This window comes from Hibiscus syriacus, unplaced genomic scaffold (assembly GCF_006381635.1).
Source record: "Hibiscus syriacus cultivar Baekdansim isolate YM2019G1 unplaced genomic scaffold, ASM638163v2 tig00011277_pilon, whole genome shotgun sequence".
Classification (NCBI taxonomy): domain Eukaryota; kingdom Viridiplantae; phylum Streptophyta; class Magnoliopsida; order Malvales; family Malvaceae; genus Hibiscus; species Hibiscus syriacus.
The window spans coordinates 380,891-404,927 of NW_024062247.1; the positions used below are offsets into that span (position 1 = coordinate 380,891).

At 34.8% G+C, this 24,037-nt stretch overlaps 1 pseudogene; it reads right to left on the bottom strand.

Moving 5' to 3' along the window:
* Positions 1-2,545: 2,545 nt before the first annotated feature.
* On the bottom strand, positions 2,546-24,037 carry LOC120204691 (annotated as a pseudogene).

A 24,037-nucleotide genomic window follows, 5' to 3' on the forward strand; every position in this document is an offset into this window, starting at 1 on the left:
TGGCTTTGGGTCAAATGTGATGGACATTGTTGAGCCATTAAAATGGCACAAGTTTTTGAGACACCCCAGTCCCGTTAATGCTGCTTTAGTGAAGGAGTTTTATGCCAATATTTCCAAGTCAAATCAACATTCCATTTTTGTCCATGGTAAATACATTCGTTTAACACCGTCTTCCATTAATCAGTATTTTCATTTGCATGGTGTTGAAGATCAACATGAAAAATTTGAGAGAGATACTTACATTACAACTTACGACGAAGTTTTGGAGGATTTGTCTTTTTCAAATACCTCTTGTAATGGCCGACAAACCAATCGTTACACTATAAATGTGGAACGACTTCAACCATAAGAAAAATTTTGGAACCATTTCATGAAGCATAAGCTCATGACAACCGCCCATAACACAACGGTAACCCTCTATTATGGTTACGCGTACTATTAATAAGGGTAAGATAATTGTTAAACAAGTGCATGATTGCTTAAGTAAGAAAACTAGTGCGTTGGTCTTTCCTAATCTTATTACAACATTATGTCGAAAGAAAAACGTTAGTGAGAGTAATTTTGATGAAGTTTAATATGGTGTCTCGGGCATAACAAGTGCCCGATTACCATTGCTGTTGGGTTTGGATAACCCTAAATCTAAGGCAACTACGTTGTGATATGAGAAATTTCTTTGGCTTTGTGAAACACAGAGATGTTGTGGTGGAAATTATGTTTCAGGAAATGACAAGCAATGATGTTTATCACCTCGATATCGTAGTGTTGCAACTCAAGCAATGACAAGCAACAACCACTGATACATCCACCCACCGATGATGTAGTTGGTCAGTAGTTCTTGTTTAGCTTTTGAGGTGAATTCAAGCTATAGCATGCGCAACGGTGTTACAATTCTTGCAAAATAAATCATCGAGGTGAATAAACCGTTCTAACCTCTGAAGCTTTCATTTAATTATAGAATATTGAATTTCATCCTAAAATAAGGATTATGAAAGAACAAAAAAAATTACATTTTATTGGCTTTGGTCCACGCAGGGAATTGCAAAGAAGCTGGTAAAAACTGCTCTACAAATCCCTCTGAAACTTTCATTTGATTATAGAATATTGAATATTAAATTTAATCAAAATAAAAAGTTATGTTAAATTTATTTAGTCATAATATTTTCTCAAATTAACAATTATGTTATTTTTTGACATATTTGTTTAGTCATAATAACAATTTATAACAAATATTAATTTCTCAATATAAAAAATTATGACAAATAACATTCTTTCACCATCACTATAATAAATTGTAACAAATTTATTTAGTTACGATAACACGGTAAGTTTAGTCAAAATAAAAAATTATGTCAAATTTATTTCGTCACAATTTTTTGTTAAAATAAAAATTGTGACAAATTTATTTAATCAAAATAGCAATTTATAACAAATATTAATTTCTCAATATAAAAAGATTGTGACGAAATAATATTCTTTCACAATAACAAATTGCAAAAAAAAAAGTATTTAGTCACTGAAAAATTTTATAGAAAATATTTAGTGACGAAATAAAAGCGGTAAGAAATTAAATTTTGTTATAACATGTCTTTTTGTCACGAATTTTTTTTATTTGATATCACAATTTAAGTTAATTGTGATAAAATTTACTTTTTGTGATAAAATAAATATTTTATTTTAATAAATATTTTGTCTCCTTATTTTATATTTAGTGACGGAATAGAAACCGTGATAAATAGTTTTTGTTACAGTATTTATTTTCGGCACAAAAACTCTTTATATTTGATGTTAAAATATAAGTTAGTTATGATAAAATTTAGTTTTCGTGACGAAATTTTTAATTGATTGTAACAAATATTTTATTGTGATAAGTTAATTATAGTAACAAAATTTCATTGTTATAATAAATACTATAAAATGGTAACAAACAGAATTTTGTCACAATATACTTTACATGACAGGGTTGTTCTAACAAACATAGTAACAAATAAAATTAATCAAAAAAAATATATCATGACAAATTTAATACTTTTAATGATAAATAATTTTGTTGAAAAACAATCAAAATTTCTTGTAGTGACTAGTATTACATCTTCTGGTCGTGTGGAGATTTAGAAATACTTCCATAATTGTTTTGTCCAGTAGTGGCAAAAGCCAAATGTGGAAAGAAATAAGAACATAATATACTTAAACCAAGCCATGTAAACCACTTTTGCAGCTACCAGGACTGTTGAGTTTTCTATATTTGAAGAAAATAATGCAACTACAGTAATGAATTTAGAACACAGAAAAATTGTACTGACAAAGAAATTCGGACTTAATCTTAGGTTACATATCATGCATCAATATTGAGATAAGCAAATCTTTGATGTTAACATTAACTACAAGTTGATTCATCACAGTGCACTAACCAGCAAGTTTTCGACAGATAGCCTACATCTTGTAGATACGATCTGGTCAAAATGTTCTATAAAAATTGTCTTATTAATTCTTCAAAAATATGCTTCCTACAGAACAATCATACATTTGAACTTGTCTACTGCTAAGCTTATAATGATGAGGAAATATGAACACCCAAATGAGTACTTAAAAGGTCATCGAGTATAGGGTATGAACCAGTTGACAAACGCTGCAACAAATGTTTAAAATATTTTGCCCTTGCCATTAGTATGACATTCTGATCTGAAAATGAAAGATTCTCCAATATTTCCTCGGCGTCTCTGGCAGATTGACTGTCATCGCCACTTGCCATCGTCACCAAAAGGAGAATGCAACCCTGAACCTTCCCAATACTGTCTCGTAAGACAACATATTTTGATAGTTCCAAAAGTGATGCCACTGCTAACCTCCTTTCGTCCGTGCGGCGCCCCAAGGAACGAACTACAAGTTCAATTGCACCATCAACTTTTTCCACTCTATCCTGCAACATGTTTCAATAATTTTGGGTAAAAATCATATGAGAAACATATATGCTTTTCTGATTAGCAGGAATCCATATATATGCAAGCTACAAGCAAGTAATCCTTTTTTGATTGAAGAGGTCAGTAAACCAGTAAGAAGATTCCATCCCAATGGACTGCAAAAAAGATTTGTCTATATGGGATACCGAGATGATTGTAATCCCGGATATATACAGACTTGTATCATTCTTTAAAAGTGCGATGTCTCTGCTGTTTATGAAGTAAGGTGAAACAAAACAAACTCCAACGCTAGGTGAAAAATAAAATGGCATATGAAATATTTTTATCCATGCAAATTGCTCAAACAGATGAATCTAATTCCTAACACATCCGATCATTCGTTTCACTACTACCAATATTTCAAATAAGTACATTTTCTATATGATTAAAGATATCTGGTTGCAACTCACAGCAGAAAATTAAAATAGTGAATCAAAAGGATACAGTTTCACATTGAGTACCTTCGCATCATCACCATCTTTTGTCAAACTGTGAAGTATGACGATCACACGATTCCTTATGTCCCGATTTTTTCCACCAAGAAGTTGAATAAAAACCGGTATATAGTTCTCCAACATAACCCACTCTCGGTGCATGTCTTTCTGTTCGCAAAGATCCTTTAACAGTCCTAGACAATGAAGCACTTCTTCCTCATATCCGGATGTGAGATTGGGTTTCATTGAAGCCATTGTTATCATTGTGTTTCTGTCCTTCCACTCCTCTATCGATTGCCTCAGAGTCTTGTTAGGGCGTAGGATGGATGTGCCTAAGGGAGTCATTGTTAGAGGGCATAAGTTGTTCCCCTCTTTAAGCCACTTTTCTATGGCACCTCTCTCAAATGTCTGTCCAGAAGAAGTCTCCACAGGATCTACCATTACATCGCCATTGATTGGACAATAAAAGGATTGGAGAGGCTCCAATGGTTGACTACCAAGAGATTTCCGCTTAGTGAAATACTTCATCTCTTTCTCTTTAGGAGAAGAAGCAGCATCTGCCCTTTCCAACAAATCAATTATCCGATCCATTTGTATAGCCTCAGCTTTGTCCTTCCAAAGCATGACATTTTCAAGCTCACTTTTGAAATCTTCAAATTCCTTTTTTAAAGAAGATCTCTGGTCGGTATCCCGACAGCTTCGGCAATGAAAACCAGCAGATTATTTGCATAAGAACTGTCGTAACCGGTTTTCGTCCGGGCATGAATATTTTTTGGTGGAAAAGCTAGTGAATAAATAAATGGTTTTTTAAGGAAATGTTTTTGGAGTCGCCATCGAATCTTTTGGGTTAGGTAGGTCGTGTGACACACCCCAACCCGTAACCGACCCTGATATGAATCTGAGGTGTCACATTGACTTTTCAAACTTTGACTCTTGACGAAATTCAAGGAAATTTAAAACTTTCATTAAAATAAAAGTAGTTTATTTACATAAGTTGACCAAAATAAACAAAATCGATCAGAGCATTATTAACTGACACATTTCTTACATGCCAACATACTATACACAATTAACATACATACTTTATCAGTTACTTCTGATCTGATCTTCTAGTAGTGACGCTGTCCTTGCCACTCCTATTTCTGTTCTTCTTGTCCCTTGGTACCTACGTGTAAATCACTTACACGCTAAGTCACAGACTTAGTGAGGCATAAAATAAACATATAACAATATTATCATGAGCATACACTACTATCAATCCACTAGGACATTGCAATGCACATGTAGATACCACATTATGACATATGAGTATGATATGCATGAATGAACACTTATGTTTCATTAAAACGTTCTTTAGTTTATCTTTGGGTGCCCATGTACATTATTGAGAACAGGAGGTACGTGAGTACATTGAGGTTGTGCACAATACTGTCACCACAGCTCGAATAAAATCCCACTAGGGGCTCTGAGTATTTGTCCCGAAGGACCACTATGTCCCAATGGACCACTGATTATCCCTCAACTCTTGGCATGCCAATTATACCCTACAGCTCTCATATTAAATAACATGGGCTTAAATATGAATAAATTTCTCATTTTCATATCTCTTTTATCACTTTTCATATAATACATAATTCACTTCACATGCACACATATGATCACTTTATCCTTTCATATATCACTTAGCATTATCCTTTGATAATACCATTCATTACACATAATGTCATATTAAAGCATGGATGAATTATGCATGTAATCACTATAAACAATATAACTATATATATATATGGATGTACAAGAACAAGAAATCATGGATTCAACGATAAGAGATAGACTTATCACAAGTCTTGTCTCCATAAAACTTTATCAAAAATATGCACTCACCTTAGCCTTATTTGATTTGACTCGATCCTAATCCTTCGATTGTTCTGGAACAGGATTACGCTTTAAATCTACATAGTAATACATTGATATATATCAGTATACTAATTGATATATTCCAAACTATCACTTCTTACAATAAAAGAAAGACTATTTTCATCTCTTAATGAAGGTATGTATCGATGCACTATACACTGTATCGATGCATCCCTTAACGTATGCATCGATGCACTATCCATGCATCGGTACACAAATAGCATTCAATGTTTTCATCTTAAGGGGTGCATCGATGCACTCCTTATGTATCGATGCACTAATTGCATTCGATTTTATTTATTTGAGAGTGCATCGGTACATATTGAAGATGTACCGATGCACATAGCCCAGAATTTTCACTTTGAGCACGAAAATCACTTTAGTTTCCTCTCAACACTTCATATTTCACTTCCTTTTATATTCTTAACTCTTATATACCTACTTAAACTAATTAATACCCATTCAATACCTCTTAAACTTTAAAATCCAATCCTCCACATAGAATTCAAGAATCTCACTCAAAATCCAACATGTACTAAATCTAATTCTAACGCTTCGTATGTCTTAATTAAGTCGATGACAAGTCAAATTCAACCTCCAATTCTAATTATGAACTCTATTTCAAAATTTGATTCAATAACTCTTAATCTTTAATTCTTCCTACACCCTTCATCTAGTTGTTTTAAAGCAACTTAAGCTTTCCTTAAGCTTAATTAGCATCAAATGATAAAAAAAACTTAAATTTCAGCAAACAATTAGCTCATGAGAAATCTCACCTTTTTTTTGACCCCTTCACGTGTGGAGAAAGAAGAGAAGAAGAGAACTCTGGAACCTTGTATTTTGCTTCATTATCTTCCACGTGTAGCTAATATATATATATATATCTTCTTTAATTATTTTCCATGCAAATGACTATTCTATCCTTCAATTCCATCTTCATTGCAATTTAACCCTATACCAAATTACAATACTATTCAGTTATTCTGCTTTAGTAACCAAATTCTTAAGTTTCATAATTTAGTCACTAACCCGATATTTAGGATGTTACAAATCTCCCCCTTAAGAAAATTCATCCTCGAATTTTCATTATGCAAAGAGATGGGGGTACTGAATCCTAATGTCCTCTTTACGTTCCCACGTTGCTTCCTCTATCTTGTGATTCCTCCATAAGACTTTAACTAATGGAATAGTCTTGTTCCTTAATTGTTTAATCTCATTATCTAAGATTTGAACCGGTTCTTCTTCATACGTCAAATCCGGTTGAATCTCGATCTCTTATGGAATCACAATGTGGGATGGATCAAATCGATATTTCCGAAGCATTGAGACATGAAAGACATCATGGATTTTCTCCATTTCAGGTGGCAACGCTAGTTGATATACCACTGGTCCAACTCTCTTTACGATCTTATAAGGTCCAATGAACCGAGAACTCAACTTTCCTCTTCGGTCAAACCTCAAAACCTTCTTCCATGGAGACACTTTTAAAAACACTTTATCTCCGACTTGAAATTCAATTCCTTTTCTTTTTAGGCTTGCATGCAATTTTTGACTATCAATTGTTGCTATGAGATTACTTTGAATTATTTGGACCTTTTCTTCAACTTCCTGGATCAACTCAGGACCAAGAACTTCTTTATCTTTAAGCTCGAACCAATTTAGGGGCGTACGTCATCTCCTTCCATAAAGAGCCTAATAGGGTTCCCTTTTGATGCTTGATTGATAACTATTGTTGTAAGTGAACTAAGCAAGTGGCAAGTATCTTTCCCACGATCCTTTGAATTGTATTCCATATGTTCTTAGCATATCCTCCAGAATCTGGATAGTTTAATTAGATTGTCCATCTGTTTGAGGATGGAATTCTATACTGAAATTCAGTCGAGTGCCTAATGCTCCATGCAAGGTCTTCCAGAATCTCGAAGTAAATCGAGGGTCCCGATTAGAAACTATGGAAGCAGGCACTCCATGCAATCTAATAATCTCTTTAATATATAACTCAGCGTATTTATCCATGGAGAAATCAGTCTGCACCGGAATGAAATGAGCTGACTTAGTCAATCTATCTACTATCACCCAGATTGAATCCCTTTTATTTGGAGTTAAAGGTAACCCCATTACAAAATCCATTGTTACATTCTCCCATGTCCACTGAGGAATCGAAATTGGTTACAATAATCATGACGAAACCTGATGCTCAGCTTTGACTTGCTGATACATCAAACATTTAGATACAAATTCTGTAATGTCCCTCTTCATTCCAGGCCACCAATATCGACTCTTGATATCCATATACATTTTGTTTCCTCCCGGATGCATGGTCAATGGACTACAATGAGCTTCCGTTAACAAATCTTTCTTCAACTCATCATCATATGGAATCACTAGCCTCCCTTGAAAATATAGGTTCCTATCAGCCTTCATTTCATAATCTGTAACCTCTCCATTCCTTATCTGATGTAGCTTCTTTAAACACGTTTCATCTCTAGCTTGCAATTCTTTAATTCGATCTAGCCATGATGGCTTGAGAGTCAATTCCACACATATTTCATCGTCTCCTATTAACGATAGTCTGGCATCCATAGCTCGTAAGGCTACAAACGCCTTTCGACTTAAGGCATCTGCTACCACATTTGCTTTCCCCGGATGGAAATCGATCACTACATCGTAATCCTTTAAGATTTCCCCTCATATCCTCTGTATTAAATTCAACTCTTTCTGAGTCATCAAATACTTTAAACTCTTGTGATATGTATATAAATAACATCTTTCACCATACAAGTAGTGACGCCAGATCTTAAGAGCGAACACTACTGCAACCATCTCCAGATTGTGTGTTGGATAATTCTTTTCATGCGGTTTTAATTGTCTCAATGCATAAGCTACCACTTTACCCTCTTGCTTCAATACGCATCCCAAACTGTTATGAGACACATCACTATACACTACGAAGTTCTTGTCAGACTCAGGTTGAACGAACACTGGAGCTTCTGTTAAAATATTATTTAACCTTTTAAAACTCTCTTGGCACTCCGGAGTCCACACAAATTTTATCTCCTTCCTCAATAATTTAGTTAGGGATAATGCTATTATCGAAAAGTTTTTAACGAACCTTCGATAATAGCTAGCTAACCCCAGAAAACTCAGTACTTCTGACATATCTTTGAAACTTCCAACTCTAAAATGGCTTTAATCTTTTGGGGATCCACTCGAATTCCTTCTTCAGAAATCACATGTCCAACGAACGTCACTTCACTTAACCAAAATTCACATTTAGAGAGTTTAGCATAAAGCTTCTTTTCTCTCAAAATTTGTAGAACAATCTTCAAATGTGAATTATGATCTTCTTCCGACTTTGAATACACTAAAATAACATCGATGAACATAACTATGAACCGATCCAAATAGGGTTGAAATATTATGTTCATAAGATCCATAAAAGCAGCTGGTGCATTTGTAACTCCAAACGGCATTACGATAAACTCATAGTGACTATATCTTGTTCTGAATGTTGTCTTTGGAATATCTTTATCTTGAATCTTCAATTGATGATAACCATAACGTAATTCAATTTTCGAAAACACTGAAGCTCCCTTTAACTGATCAAATAAATCGTCAATTCGGGGGAGGGGATACTTGTTCTTGATGGTCACTTTATTGAGTTGTCTATAATCAATGCAAAGATGCATGGATGCATCCTTCATTTTGACGAACAAAACTGGAGCTCCCCATGGTGAGACACTCGGTCTGATAAACTCTTTGTCCAGTAATTCTTGTAATTGGATCTTTAATTCTTGTAACTCTTTTGGAGCCATTCTGTATGGTGCCATGTCAATAGGTGCAGTCCCCAGCATTACTTTAATCTGAAATTCTACCTCTCTGTCTGGAGGCAAACCCAGTAACTCTGCAGGAAAAACGTCAGAAAACTCTCTGACTATAGGAATTTCGTCAATCCCCTTCTCTTTAGCTCTAACATCCAGTACACTAGCAATAAACCTGTGACATCCCTGTAGCAATAACTTCTTTTCTGAAATCACTGATATTACATTAGCCAATGGCTTCCATCATTCACTAATTACAATAACTTCTATACCTTCTGGACTTCTCAACGTAACTCTTTTCAGTCTACAATCAACATTAGCATAATAATGATATAACTAGTCCATTCCCATTATCACCTCGAATTCATCAAAAGGTAATTCCATCAGATTAGCAGGGAATTCAATTCCCTGAATCCATATGGGACACCCTTAACACGTCATATTGACTCGAGCACCGTGCCCTAATAGATTAGTCACTACCACCTCACTACTAGTAGCTTCTAACAGAATATTCAATTCTCTCACTAACTTGACTTGGATTTGATCTCCCATCTCCAGATTCCACTGATAGTGTTTGTCATTCCCTCATCGTATTTGATCCCCTAGCGGAGGATGCCACAGACTCTGATCTCGCTTGGGTCGAGAACCAACATCTCTGCCCCTTTTTTATGGTGCAACACTCGATGATGCACCCGATCTTTTCGATGTCTGAGGTCAAGAATCTCCAAACCTCTCATTCTGAGCTCTTTCCAGAGCTTTAGCACGATTCACCACTTCTTTAAATGAAGATAAGTTCAGCACAATATGCATCTCTTTCAAACAAGGACGCAATCCCTCAACAAACCATTCGCAAGCATACTGTACGGTTCCATTTCTTCAGATTCATGAACTCTTGCTTCATCTGTCGGATAAATTGATCTCCGATGTATTTATGCTTAAATTCTTCTAAGAACAAGGACCAAGTTATTTGATCACCAGACATTCTCAATGTAACGTTGGTCCACCAAATCCTCGCTTGCCCTCTAAGCAAGGAAACCACTCCATCTAACTTCTCTGAGTCGGAGTAATGAAGTCCCTCAAGTATCATTTTCATATCATTAAGCCAAAGGTCCGCAGCAACAGGACCTTCTTCGGCTTCACCTCTGAACTCTGATGCTCCTAAACCCTTCAACTCCTTTGAAATATTCATTCTCAGAGTTGAAGTAACAGGAGGTTGGAAACGCACCAATACAACGTCCAACATCCTGAAGAATGTTTCTTGATCACTCACAGACACTCCATAGGGTGCCTGTTCTTCACCTTGCCTGGCCAGGGCAGGTGAATTACTGCTTTCAGTGGGCCTATCATCTCCCGCTTCACTTCTAGAGCTATCGTGTCTGGAAATCTATAAAGATATAAACATATCATTCTTTAGCAAAACAACATACTTACTATTATATCATATCAGAAGTTTTCACTATTTCGTTGGCATGTATACCTTATGAGACACTCTAGACTTCGATTTATGCCGAGAATCGACTAAACTGTAGTTCTGATACCATTAAATGTAACACCCCCAACCCATAACCGACCCTGATATGAATCTGAGGTGTCACATTGACTTTTCAAACTTTGAGTCTTGACGAAATTCAAGGAAATTTAAAACTTTCATTAAAATAAAAGTATTTATTTACATAAGTTGACCAAAATAAACAAAATCGATCAGAGCATTCATAACTGACACCTTTCTTACATGCCAACATACTATACACGATTAACATGCATACTTTATTAGTTACTTCTGATATGATCTTCTAGTAGTGATGTTGTCCTTGCCACTCCTACTTATGTTCTTCTTGTTCCTTGGTACCTACGTGTAAATCACTTACACGCTAAGTCACAACTTAGTGAGGCATAAAATAAACATATAACAATATTATCATGAACATACACTACTATCAATCCACTGGGACATTGCAATGCACTTGTAGATAACACATTATGACATATGAGTATGATATGCATGAATGAACACTTATGTTCCATAAGAACTTTGTTTAGTTTATCTTTGGGTGCCCATGTACATTATTGAGAACATGAGGTACGTGTGTACATTAAGGTTGTGCACAATGCTGTCACCATAGCTCGAATAAAATCCCACTAGGGGCACTAAGTATTTGTCCCAATGAACCACTATGTCCCGAAGGACCACTGATTTTCCATAGACTCTTGGCATGCCAATTATACCTACAACTCTCATATTAAATAACATGGGCTTAAATATGAATACATTTCTCATTTTCATATCTCTTTTATCACTTTTCATATAATACATAATTCACTTCACATGCACACATATGATCACTTTATCTTTTCATATATTACTTAGCATTATCCTTTGATAATACCATTCATTACACATAATGTCATATTAAAGCATGGATGAATTATGCATGTAATCACTATTTACAATATAACTATATATATATGCATGTACAAGAATAAGAAATCATGGATTCAATGATAAGAGATAGACTTATCACAAGTCTTGTCCCTATAAAACTTTATCTAAAATATGCACTCACCTTAGCCTTATTTGATTTGACTCGATCCTAATACTTTGATTGTTCTGGAACAGTATTACGCTCTAAATATATATTGTAATACATTGATACATATCAGTATACTAATTGATATATTCGAAACTATCACTTCTTACACTAAAAGAAAGACTATTTTCATCTCTTAATGAAGGTATGTATCAATGCACTATACAGTGTATCGATGCATCCCTTAAGATGTGCATCGATGCACTATCCATGCATCGGTACACAAATCACATTCGATGTTTTTATCTTTAGGGGGTGCATCGATGTACTCCTTATGTATTAATTCACTAATTGCATTCGATGTTTATTTATTCTTGACTTTGAGCACGAAAATCACTTTATTTTCCTGTCAACACTTTATATTTCACTTCCTTTTATATTCTTGACTCTTATACACCTACTTAAACTAATTAATACCCATTCAATACCTCTTAAACTTTAAAATCCAATCCTCCTCATAGAATTCAAGAATCTCACTCAAATTCCAACATGTTCTAAATCTAATTCTAGCGCTTCGTATGTCTTAATTAAGTCGATGACAAGTTAAATTCAACCTCCAATTCTAATTATGAACTCTATTTCAAAATTCCATTCAATAACTCTTAATCTTGAATTCTTCCTACACCCTTCATCTTGTTGTGTTAAAGCAACTTAAGCTTTCCTTAATCTTAATTAGCATCTAATGATAAAAAAACTTAAGTTTCAGCAAACAATTAGCTCATGAGAAATCTCACCTTTGTTTTGACCCCTTTATGTGTGGAGAAAGAAGAGAAGAAGAGAACTCTGGAACCTTGTATTTTGCTTCATTCTCTTCCACGTGTAGCTTATATATATATCTTCTTTAATTATTTTCCATGCAAATGAATATTCTATCCTTGAATTCCATCTTATTTAACCCTATACCAAATTATAATATTATTCAATTATTATGCTTTGTCACCAAATTCTAAAGTTTTACAATTTTTTCACTAACCTGATATTGAGGATGTTACAGGTCGAATACCTAAAAATTATCTTTTAAAAGAGTTTTTAAGAAAAAACTATTTAAAAGATAAACCGGTGTGCGTATAACAAAAAATTCATTCTTTTTAGTAAATAAAAAGTATCTGTGGTCGGTTACGTTTGGAGAAGGATTAGTACCCCCACAACGTCCAAAATTGGTGCCCATTGATTATAAATTGTCTCTGATAATATAAATTTAATTTACGATTCTATTATTTCAGATTCATGCACATAATTTTATTTAATAGAAAATTATAAGAATTCAATATTAAAATAATTTGATATAACCAAAACTAAAATAAATATATATTTTACGTTTTTATAAACAAGATATTTATTTATTTTAAAATATTAGAATATGATATCAAGTTTTTTTAAGACAACCCTTTCCCTTAATATTTAAAAATAAATAAATATTATTATTTAATCAAATTGTGAAATTAATCTAATAATACTTATTAATCTTTCATATATATATATATATATTAATATGACTAAAATTAAATAAATATAAAATAAAGAATAATAATTAAATTACTAAATTAAAAATATTGAAACTTAAAAGGTAATAATAAAAATAAAATAAAATTGCCATTAAACAGTGACTAAAATAAAGAAAATTAAAATTATAGGATTAAATTGTAAAATTTCTAAATTAATATCCCTAATTAAAAATATTATGAAATCTAGGTGTTGATAGTGTAATTTAGCCTTAATTATTAACCTGTGATTAAAATATAAATTATTAAAATTAAAAGGACTAAATATAGATTTACCCTAAATATTTAAACATAAAGCAGTGACAAAAATATAAATAAAATAAAATGTAAAGATTAAATTGAAATGTGCAGAAATTTATTTCAATGAGTAAAATATAAAAGGGTACAACATACAGGGACCACAAAAATAATTTACCCATACGTAAAATCACTCATAAGTCCTACCCAAAACGACGTAGTTTTGAGTTAGGTATAAATAGGCCTAAAATCCTCAATTCTTCTCATTTCTTCATTTTGCTTCTGTCTCTAAGGAGAGAGAAGCTCTCCCTTATCTCTAAACTCCCTCACCGGAGGGAGCTCCAGTCATCGGCCGGCCACCAGCCGGTCACTATTACGACCACTGCCGGCTACTGTAGGTAACTATTCATGGTGGCTTGAAAATACCAAAATACACCAAATCGAAGATCTCGAAGCCTTAAAGTTGAATCCGACCTTAGTTTTTCCTAAAAAACCCTAGAATTTTGTAGATCTAAAGAAATACCTTCGGTATTTTGGGTTCTCATAATGATGGTAAGTTCTCAATCTCTTCTCTCTTATTTTTGTTTTCTATTCTCTTTCTTGCTTATACTACTTGAATGTGTTCTCTATTCTTGCTTTCTGTCTTTCTTTGCATATTCGAAGGCCTTTATAGGCTTCAAAACACCATTCATTCGGTGGATTTTCAGTGAGTCACCAGATCTATGATGGTGACTCACCATAGATCTGTGAGTTGTGCGGCCGAAATTGTTTCTTCTGGTGGCTTCGTTGTCGTGGCAGCAGATGACTAGGGAACATGGCAGCAGAGCAGTTGGAGGTGGCAGAGTGGTTGAAGGCGCCGCCGAAAATCACCCTATGGTTTCTGCTGGGCTTAATCTGGGCTGTTGGATAGTGCCAGATCCAACGGTTGATAGCATTGGCGACTGAAGAAGATGTTGAAAACCCTAATTGGGTTTGGATCTTACTGGTCATCTGGGTCGGGTCTAGACAGGGTTGTTTGGGTTTAGTTTGTAAATGGACTTCTGGGTCTGTAAAATTTATTTATAATTATTATTTAATAATAATAATAATAATGATAATAATAAAAATAATAATGATGATAATAATAAAAAAAATGGTACAAAAACTTAGTGTTTACAAGAACGATCAACATTACTCTCATGTATGCCAGTCTCAATTTTCTCTAAGATCTCTTCTTCTGCTATAGCTTCCTTGAACTCAGCCTTCTGAATACTATCACAAAGGTTCCCGATTTCTACAACTATAGATGAAGAAAGTTCTAAAGACACCAATGGAAGGAGACTCAGTGCCTTGCTTATCTCCGTCATGATACCTTCTAAACGTCTGACTATCCCACGACTATACATTAAAGAGAAAATAACCTCAGTGACCGAAAATGCCTTATAATATACGATTTTAACCAACATTTTTTTGATTTGCGAAAATGACCAACAAATTCGCAACGCGATCTCAAATTCACAACGCGAACTCCAATTTCGCAACCCAGTTTCCAAATTCGCAACGCGAATCTGTAAATCGCAACACAGAAGTCAAATTCATAACACAGAAGTCAAATTCGCAACGCGATAGTCAAATTCGCAACACTGAAGTCAAATTCGCAACACAAAAGTCAAATTCGCAACGCGAATCTGTAAATCGTAACACGAATTTGTAAATTGCAACACAGAAGTCAAATTTGCAACACAGAAGTCAAATTCGCAACACTTAATTTCAAATTCGCAACACAAAAGTCAAATTCGTAACGCGAAAGTCAAATTCGCAAAACGCGTTTAGTTTTGCAACACAAATTTTATTTTATTTTCGAATTCAAAACACAATATTAATTTCGCAACACAAATGTAAACTATATTATCGCAAATCATAACCTAAAATCCTAAATCACAACTCAGTCCCATCTCCATCTCTCACTCTCTACGGTGACATCCGTCCCTATCTCCGACGAAATTCGTCTATCTGCATCTCTCAGAGCAACCCTCACAACCATTCACGGTCAGAAATGGAAAATCAACCACCGAGGGTTAGTTTTTTTAATCTCTTATTTTTATTTTGAAATTTTTGTATTATTATTAGATTTTTCTTATATTGATGATAAATTTACTGGTAATTTAAATATATATAGAATAACCATTTCACTAAGATTGCTTAGTAAATTCATTCGGTTACTGCCAATACTGCTAAACTGTTTAGTCTTTAACCCTGTGAAGTTAATATTTGTCTTTGTTTTGTCTTTTTGTTGAAGAAATGCAATTCATTCAAGTTTCAATTTGCAGAAGAATAGTTTTTGAAACTTAAATTCGGAACACGAAAATGAAAATCGAAACACGATTTTAGTTTCGCGTTGCGATTTTCTTGTTGCCATTTTCATTTTCGCTTTGCGAATTTAAGTTTCAGAAACTACTCTTATTCTGCAAATTGAAACTTGAATGAATTGTATTACTTCAACCAAAAAACAAAGACAAATACTAACTTTACAGTGTTGCTAATTTAAGTTTCAAGAATAAACTACTACTCTTTATGTTGTCTTTGAACCTGCACTAAACCTATATGTTGTCCTTTTATGTTTATATAAGTGCTTACTTCTGGAATGTTATCTGATGCATTTTGTGAACTATGATGGAATAATGACTTGGGTGAATACCGTGCTAGTTTGAAACATATTTGGCTTTGTTTTCACTGTTTAATATCATTTCTGTTTATAGGATATAATTTTTAGTTTTTGGTATATCTAGCTTGGTATTTTTATTGTTTTTGTAGAAATTTTTTTCGGCTCAATTGACCTTAAGGAATAAATTGAGCCTAGCCACTAAAATTGCGTCGATGCTTACACCTCTACAAAGAAAATTGTTTGAGGATACTTGCTTCGGGCCATGGCTGAAAGTACAACATTCGAGTGGAGATGTTATGTTGACACATTTGTTTCTTCAGACCATGAATAACGATCTACCCGAGAGGATACAACATGGTGATGAAGAGTTATGGTTTCATTTTCCTCTGGCGTATACTTGTTTTGGGCAGGAGGAGTTTTTCTTAATCACTGGTCTACGCTTTGGACACTATGAAGTAACCCGATACACTAGTCATATCTCCCACCCATCATGGTTATCTCGGATTTTTCCTGAGCTGGCAAAGTCGAAGCCGAGTTTACACGTCGACGACTTGAAGAGATTATTTGTTAAAGATGGTTTTACTCGGATGGATGACCTTGATGTTGTCCGAGTATACCATTTATTACTTTTACATGCCGTCTTTTCAGGCAAAGATGGCAGACAACCTATTTCTGAGGACCTAATATTATTGGTAGAAGACTTAAATGCATGGAACCTGTTTCCGTGGGGTTCATATATATGGAAAGCTACCTGGAAGAAGTTTTGTCTGCCTTTGAGGACTGATATAGTTTACGGGGCGATGGTTCTAAATACACTTTGGCAGGCTTTATTTGGGCCTTTAAGGTTAGAATCTCTATATAATGTTTCCAAATTTATAATTAATTATTTAACAATTACTGATGTTTGTGTATTATATTGTTTGTAGATTTGGATATTTGAGGCTTTTCCTAGCATGCAGACATATGCGATAAAAAATTCAAATGATATTCCTAGTGTTGTTACCTGGAAGAGGATTCGCATGTTGGATTCGGAAGAGTTACTACCATATACGACGATGAATGATGTAAGTTAACACACAAATACTACCATATAGTTAAACAAGTTATTACTAGTACACGTTTAACTTTGTTTGAGCTTTTATATTGTTATGAGGCCAACTATCCATTATAGAGGCTGACACCCACAAAGGGTGAGCTTGCCACTGATTGGTGGCAAGCTAGTAAGCGGTTTTTTGATGGGACGGATGATGAGCACCCCCCACTTCGAGATCCATCACCTGATCGGGCTGATTCTACAGCTTGACACCCGGAGCCATCACCTGATCGAACCTCTTCTCCACCTCCACCATCACCTATTCCATCACATCATCGAGCCTCTTCTCCACCATCACCTCATGACAGGCGACCGACAAAGAGGCCACGTCATTTATCTCCCTGTTCTCCACCTCTAAGGGATGAGTTAGGGGAGTTACGTGATGAGCTCGGTGCTTTACGTCATGAGGTCGGTACTTTACGTGAAGACAATGGTGCATGGCGTGATGAGGTACGGTCTTTACGTGGTGAGGTGGATGTTTTATGTGATGACAATTGTGCGCTATGTGATGAGGTATCTACTTTACGTGATGAGGTAGCCGCTCTACGTGAGATTGTTTCATCGTTACAAAATGAGGTTCATACTCAACGCAATGAGGTAAATTTGTTTAATACTATACTAAAAATGCAAATAACATTTTTTCGGCATTATTTGTTTATTTATTTACTGATTTATGTATTAATTTATTTTCAACGGACCGATAAGGTAGATGCTTTACGTCGGGTTTTTCTTGCACGACGGGGTTCACGCATCAGACGTCGTGCATGTGCCATTACGTCTCCTTTCACCCCACAAGTGCCAAGACTCCGTAAGAAGAAGCCTGATTCACCTGTCATCGTTCAAGAGGTGCGTCATATCGTTCAAGAGGCTCCTCTCATCATTCAAGAGGCCCCTCCCACCGTTCAAGAGGCCCCTGTCATCGTTCAATGGGTCCCTCCCATCGTTCAAGAGCCCGATTCACAACACGTCATTTATCGACATATTGATAAACCCTCCCCGTGCCCGATATAATGGATGCGTGTTGGCTTTCGTATGAGTTACCGACCAGTACCATTCCTCAGCAGTAGAGGGAAACACTACCGGACACAATTACAAATAATACCCTTTGGGCTAAGAACGCAGTTGATTTTTATCTACATGAGCAGAGCCAGGGGTGTTATTCTAACATATGCAAACTCGACGATGTTATGCATTTGTTTCTTGATCGGTCTTGGTGGGGTGTTTTAGTAGGGGTTGAAGATAATGGCTATTTCGAAGGGGGTAAGTCTTATATTCTTCTTATATTGCATTTTGATTAATTTTTTTTAATTTATTAATAAATTCACTAACATATGTATTTGTTTTATAAAACAACATATTGATGCATGGGTGTCACGTCTTATAGTAATAAGGAAATTGAAGAAAATAAAAAATACTCGATGGACTATTATGCCGACGCCTTTTCACGTAGCTCACTTGAAGGATCCGAGAGATTCTTCATATATGTTGGGTAATGGAAAAGATAAACTTTATCTTGCGTGGTGGGAGGTCGATAATGTTAGTATTTATTTTTTGAAGATTTTAAAATTGTTCATAATTTTTATTTGATGTGTGCAATTATTTATGATTATAGGTGTTTATCCCTGTTTTGGAACGTCATCATTGGCTTCTCGTCGAGCTTTCGCTCCTATCCCTAAAGACAATGGTATATGACAGCATATTGAATTACTTACCATTGTATGATTTGAGAGATATTATTACAAAGGGATGGAGCGCTCATTTGGCTAAATACTTGGTTGCGATTGATTATTGGACTAATTTTGGAAACAAGAAGCCAAAGAAGTTCAAAGTTACAATGATCAGAGACGAGACTGCGCCATAATAAGCGAAGGGAGCCAGAGGGGATCGTTGTCCTCTCGTATGCATGTGCTTGGAATGTTTGACGACAGGAAGTAAATAGTTTCTACCTCCCACAGATAGAGATAGAGGTGCAGTAGGCTTGTGGTTTCGGCATTTTATGGCTAGAGCGATATATGTGAGACGCTGGCTACATGTATCTGCGTGTTGAAAGTGTGCATAAACAATTGGTAAGTTTGATCAAGTGTTGTTAACATATATACTCTTTAATTGGTTTGAAAATATTTGGTTAAGTACCTAGAATTCAGTAATTTGTTGTTTGCTGGTTTTAGATGTGTAGAAAGTGTTATTTGAGAAAACGTTTGGTTTTTGTAGGTTAATCCTGAAGTGAGCTGCGTGAAATTGATGTATTTGTGCGCAAACAACAGTATGGGTACACCTTTTTTTCTTGTTTAATTGAATTTTACATTGAAAGTTGATTTGTTTAATTGATGAGGAAATAAGAATTATTTTTTGCTTGTTTAATTGATTTGTAAAAGTTGATTTGTTTAATTTGATGTGTAAATAAGAATTATTTTTTTTCTTGTTTAATTGATTTGTAAAAGTTGATTTGTTGTTTTAAATTCAATCTTCAATATGTTGAAGGAAAACAAGACCTGTTGAAGGTACAAATTGACGTTGCGAATTCAAGGAAAACACCTTCAAAAAGATAACAGACAACAATCTGATAAGTGATAACAACTAAACAGATCATAGCAATGTTCAAACTCAAGTTACTAATGAATGTCTAACTGAAAATGTATGCATTCACACATAAAATACACATAATACAACGTTTGCTTTTAAAAATCACCTAAGTTAATAAGTCCCAAAAGGTGAAGCCGGTTGTGATTGGGATTTTGATTTTGATTGCGATTTTGATTTTGATTTCCTTTTCCTTGGCACCATATGAGCTTTGGATTTTGATGAGGAACCATATTTTGGTAGAGGAAAAGATGATTGTGATGGCACTAGTGATCCACAGGTCAACCTTATATAACCATTTTCCTTACACCGACTATATGTCGATATCCTCTTCTCTTCACCCTTAGACGGTATACGATCGTGATTTTTTGGTCGGCCAGGTAGCCTGCTGTCCATGACTGGTGGCAAAACTATTTGTAAGTCATCTGGTATGTCCCACTCAGAAGGATGTGGAAAAGGGTAGACAATCTCGGCATAATTCTGTCGATATACTTCTGTAGTGTAGCAATCCATAGCGTGTGCGCTTGAATCATATTGGTTTAGATGAAGAGCAACTTTTATAACATGGCCACACAGATAACCAGATGTTTTCCATTTCATACAACTACACGCCTTTGCATTTAGATCAACAAGCCCATTTAAGTTATTATCCAATACTTCAAACAAAGTGTTTGAACATGGTTCAACTCTCCATGACTTTGACTTCACAACACGTTTCATTATCTTTTTTTAGTCCATGGTGTAACACGACGTTCCAATGTTCCTGTAAATTTAAATAAATAATACTTAGTAAAATATATGATAAGTTACAAATTTAAAGAAATAATACCAGCATGGTTTCTTTTCTTGTAGTACCACTGTTGAATAGAGGCTCGAAAAAACTCCATTAACATAGTAATGGGTAATTTCCGGGAATGACGACTTAGAGCGTTGATTGATTCTGCACTATTAGACGTCATGAAACCATATCTTGCTCCAAGTTGATGTACTATTGACCATCTTTCAAACTCGACATCTTCTAGTGTTTGAGCACATTGAGGCAAAACACATCTTAAACAATTTATATGCTTATTAAAATCCACTTCCCGATAAGCTTTTACAGCCTTCCAGTATGTCCATTTGTGATTTTTTATACCAGCAGACCTTGATTTTAGATTTATGTACAAATGAACACCATAAAGTCCAAGAAAAGCATCTGGGAAACACCTTCTAACAGCGTTGTCAATTGAGTTTACCCTATCTGATATGATTGTCAGATTGCTAAGAGGACCTATGTAATCCCTAAGATGCCCCATAAACCATGTCCATGAATCAGAGGTTTTAGATTTGCCAACCCCGTAAGCTATTAGCAGTATCCCAATGTTAGCATCCATGGCCACTGTTAATAAGTTTACTTCAAGGTATCGACCTTTCAAATGTGCTCCGTCAACTATAATAACTGGGCGCATGCACATAATAAACAAACGAATCTACAAAATCATATACACAAGAAATATAATCATTTAAATGTGAAATGCATGCAACTAACAAAAATGAGTCAACAAAATTATAATGATTTACTAACCGCAGCACCAATGGCGATAAACAACAACTCAAAGCGTCCATCTCTATCTGTTTTGATATGAGTTACCGACCCAGGATTTTTCAGCTTTAAATTGTGACAATAAGCCGACAGTTGGGCAAACGATGCTTCTGGCGACCCCCTCAACAATTCCAAGGCATAACATTTGGCTCTCTAAGCTTGAGAATATGAGATACTAATCTTGAACCGAGCATTCATGTCAGTCATAATTTCATGTCCGTTATATACCATTCCATTCAAAAACATTAACTCAGCCAGAAAACCACCCAACACCTTTTTGTTTGCCAGTCTATGGTGAGGAAAAACTTGGTTTCTTGAACTTGTATATTTATTAATAAAAGTCCTAACTTGAAACATTTCGCAATCTTTTATCCTCTTTGCAATCATACGCCACGTACAGTTTTTGTCAATCATACACTTTGTTTCAAAATGATTGCTTGATTTGTTAACTTTTAGTTGATAGCCATCTTCCACATATTTCGTATACAAAGCTATCTTCAAGTCTTCCTTTGTATCAAAACAATAATCTTTCTTGATACGAATAAATTTTGTGTAACAATCAACTGCTATCTTTACCAACTCTTCTTCCGGTATCTAAGTAATTCTGGTATATTCTAGTTATACTCCCGTGGCATTTTCTTCTTTTTCTTTTCTTCAGGGACTTCTTCTTCTTCTTTTTCTTCTTCAGGGTTATATGAATTATAGAATGGATGTTCAACATGTTCATTCACAGTCGTAACTTCCTCTTCATTATCATCAACGACATCTTCCTCGGCAACGGCTGTTTCATCATCAAAATTTGGGTATTGACCAATATCAAAATCATTACATGCAGGGTCTATTTCTTCTTCTGAAACATCATCAAAATCCGAGTATTGACCAAGATCAAAGTTTGGGTATTAACCAAGATCAAATTTCGAATACTGACTAGTACTCACAATTTTTTCTGTTGGCTCATAATCGTCTATTTGGTCAATACGAAAATCGGATTTTGGTGCTGAAAGTTGATTGGGATTTGGATTAGGAAAAGGTTGTGGGTTTTGAGATTGTGTTTGGTATTGGAAATGTGGTGAAATAAAATTTTCTTGGTAAGGAAATTGTGGTGGAACCATTAAATTTTGAGGTTGATAACAACGTTGTACATTGTGAGCACCATAAACTGGGGTTGAAGAACTTAGTTGATTACTGCCCGCTACTGACCCAACTTCACTACTTCTAGGTTCAACAACATACAATGTAATATCATATTCTTGCGAAACACTAATGTAAGCAATGAATCATTCAACGTCTTCATTGTCGATTAACACATAAACTTTACCTTTTCTCTGATAAGATAGCCTAAATCCACTTAGAGGCTCTAAATTCAATTTCTTTGCAACACATAACATTAGAGTTTCATAATTTAACCTTTTTAATGACATTTTTAGTTGAAGATTCATGGGTAAAGGCACATATTGTAAAACACCATGAACATTCTCCCATAACCCTCCAAAACACAAATCTATCCAAACATGATCAACATTAGATGATTTCATTCTACAAATTATAAATTAATTTACTAAACAAACGAGCTATAAACTACATATCATCGCTAACTTAGAGAAAAACATACCTTTATTAAGTTGATAGTTGATAATTTGGGAGAGAAATCAATGAAAAATTATATAGAAATAAAATTATGTAAAAAATATTAAAGACGGGGAAGGATGTCGTTGGATATAGGAACGGATGTCGCCAGAGGGAGTGATAGATGGAGATGGAATGAGTTGCGATTTAGGGATTTAGGTTATGAGTTGTTGCTGCTGCGTAGTTATATACCCAAAACATTTGTGTTGCGAAACTAAAACCTGTTGCGAAATTAAATTCGTGTTGCAAATTCGAAAATTGAATTGCAAATTTGAAATTCAATTGCGAATTTGAAATTCCGTTGTGAATTTGAAATTCAGTGTTGCGAATTTGACTATCACGATGCGAATTTGACTTATGTGTTGCGAATTTGATTTATGTGTTGCGATTTACAAATTCGTGTTGCGATTTATAGATTCGCGTTGCGAATTTGACTTTTGTGTTGCGAATTGACTTCAGTGTTGCGAATTTGACTATCGCGTTGCGAATTTGACTTATGTGTTGCGAATTTGACTTCTGTGTTGTGATTTACAAATTCGCGTTGCAATTTACAGATTCGAGTTGCGAATTTGGAAACTGGGTTGCGAAATTGGAGTTCGCGTTGTGAATTTGTTGGTCATTTTCGTAAATCCAAAAAAAGTTGGTTAAAATCGTATATTATAAGGCATTTTCGGTCACTGAGGTTATTTTCTCTTCATTAAAAGACATACTTTGCTTTTGGTGCTGCTTTCTATGGTTATTTGCTTTGCAGCCTTTATTTCACGGTTGAGAATTTGAATAGTATTGTTCAAGCTCTCGGAATTAGAACTATATTTCCCTTTGAACTCTTTCAAAACTGGAACAATTCTCTCCAAGTAAGATGCAAGTTTCTTAAAACTATCTTTCTTAAAGAGAACATCATTTGCAACAACCAAAGTCTCGAGAATGGCCTCTACGGTTTGAGTCTTTGTTAAAGAGAACATCATTTGCATCAACCAAAGTCTCGAGACTGGACTCTACGGTTTGAGAAAGGACCTCCAAAGCCGGAAATGAGGCAGTAGAGACCACATCGATTGCCAT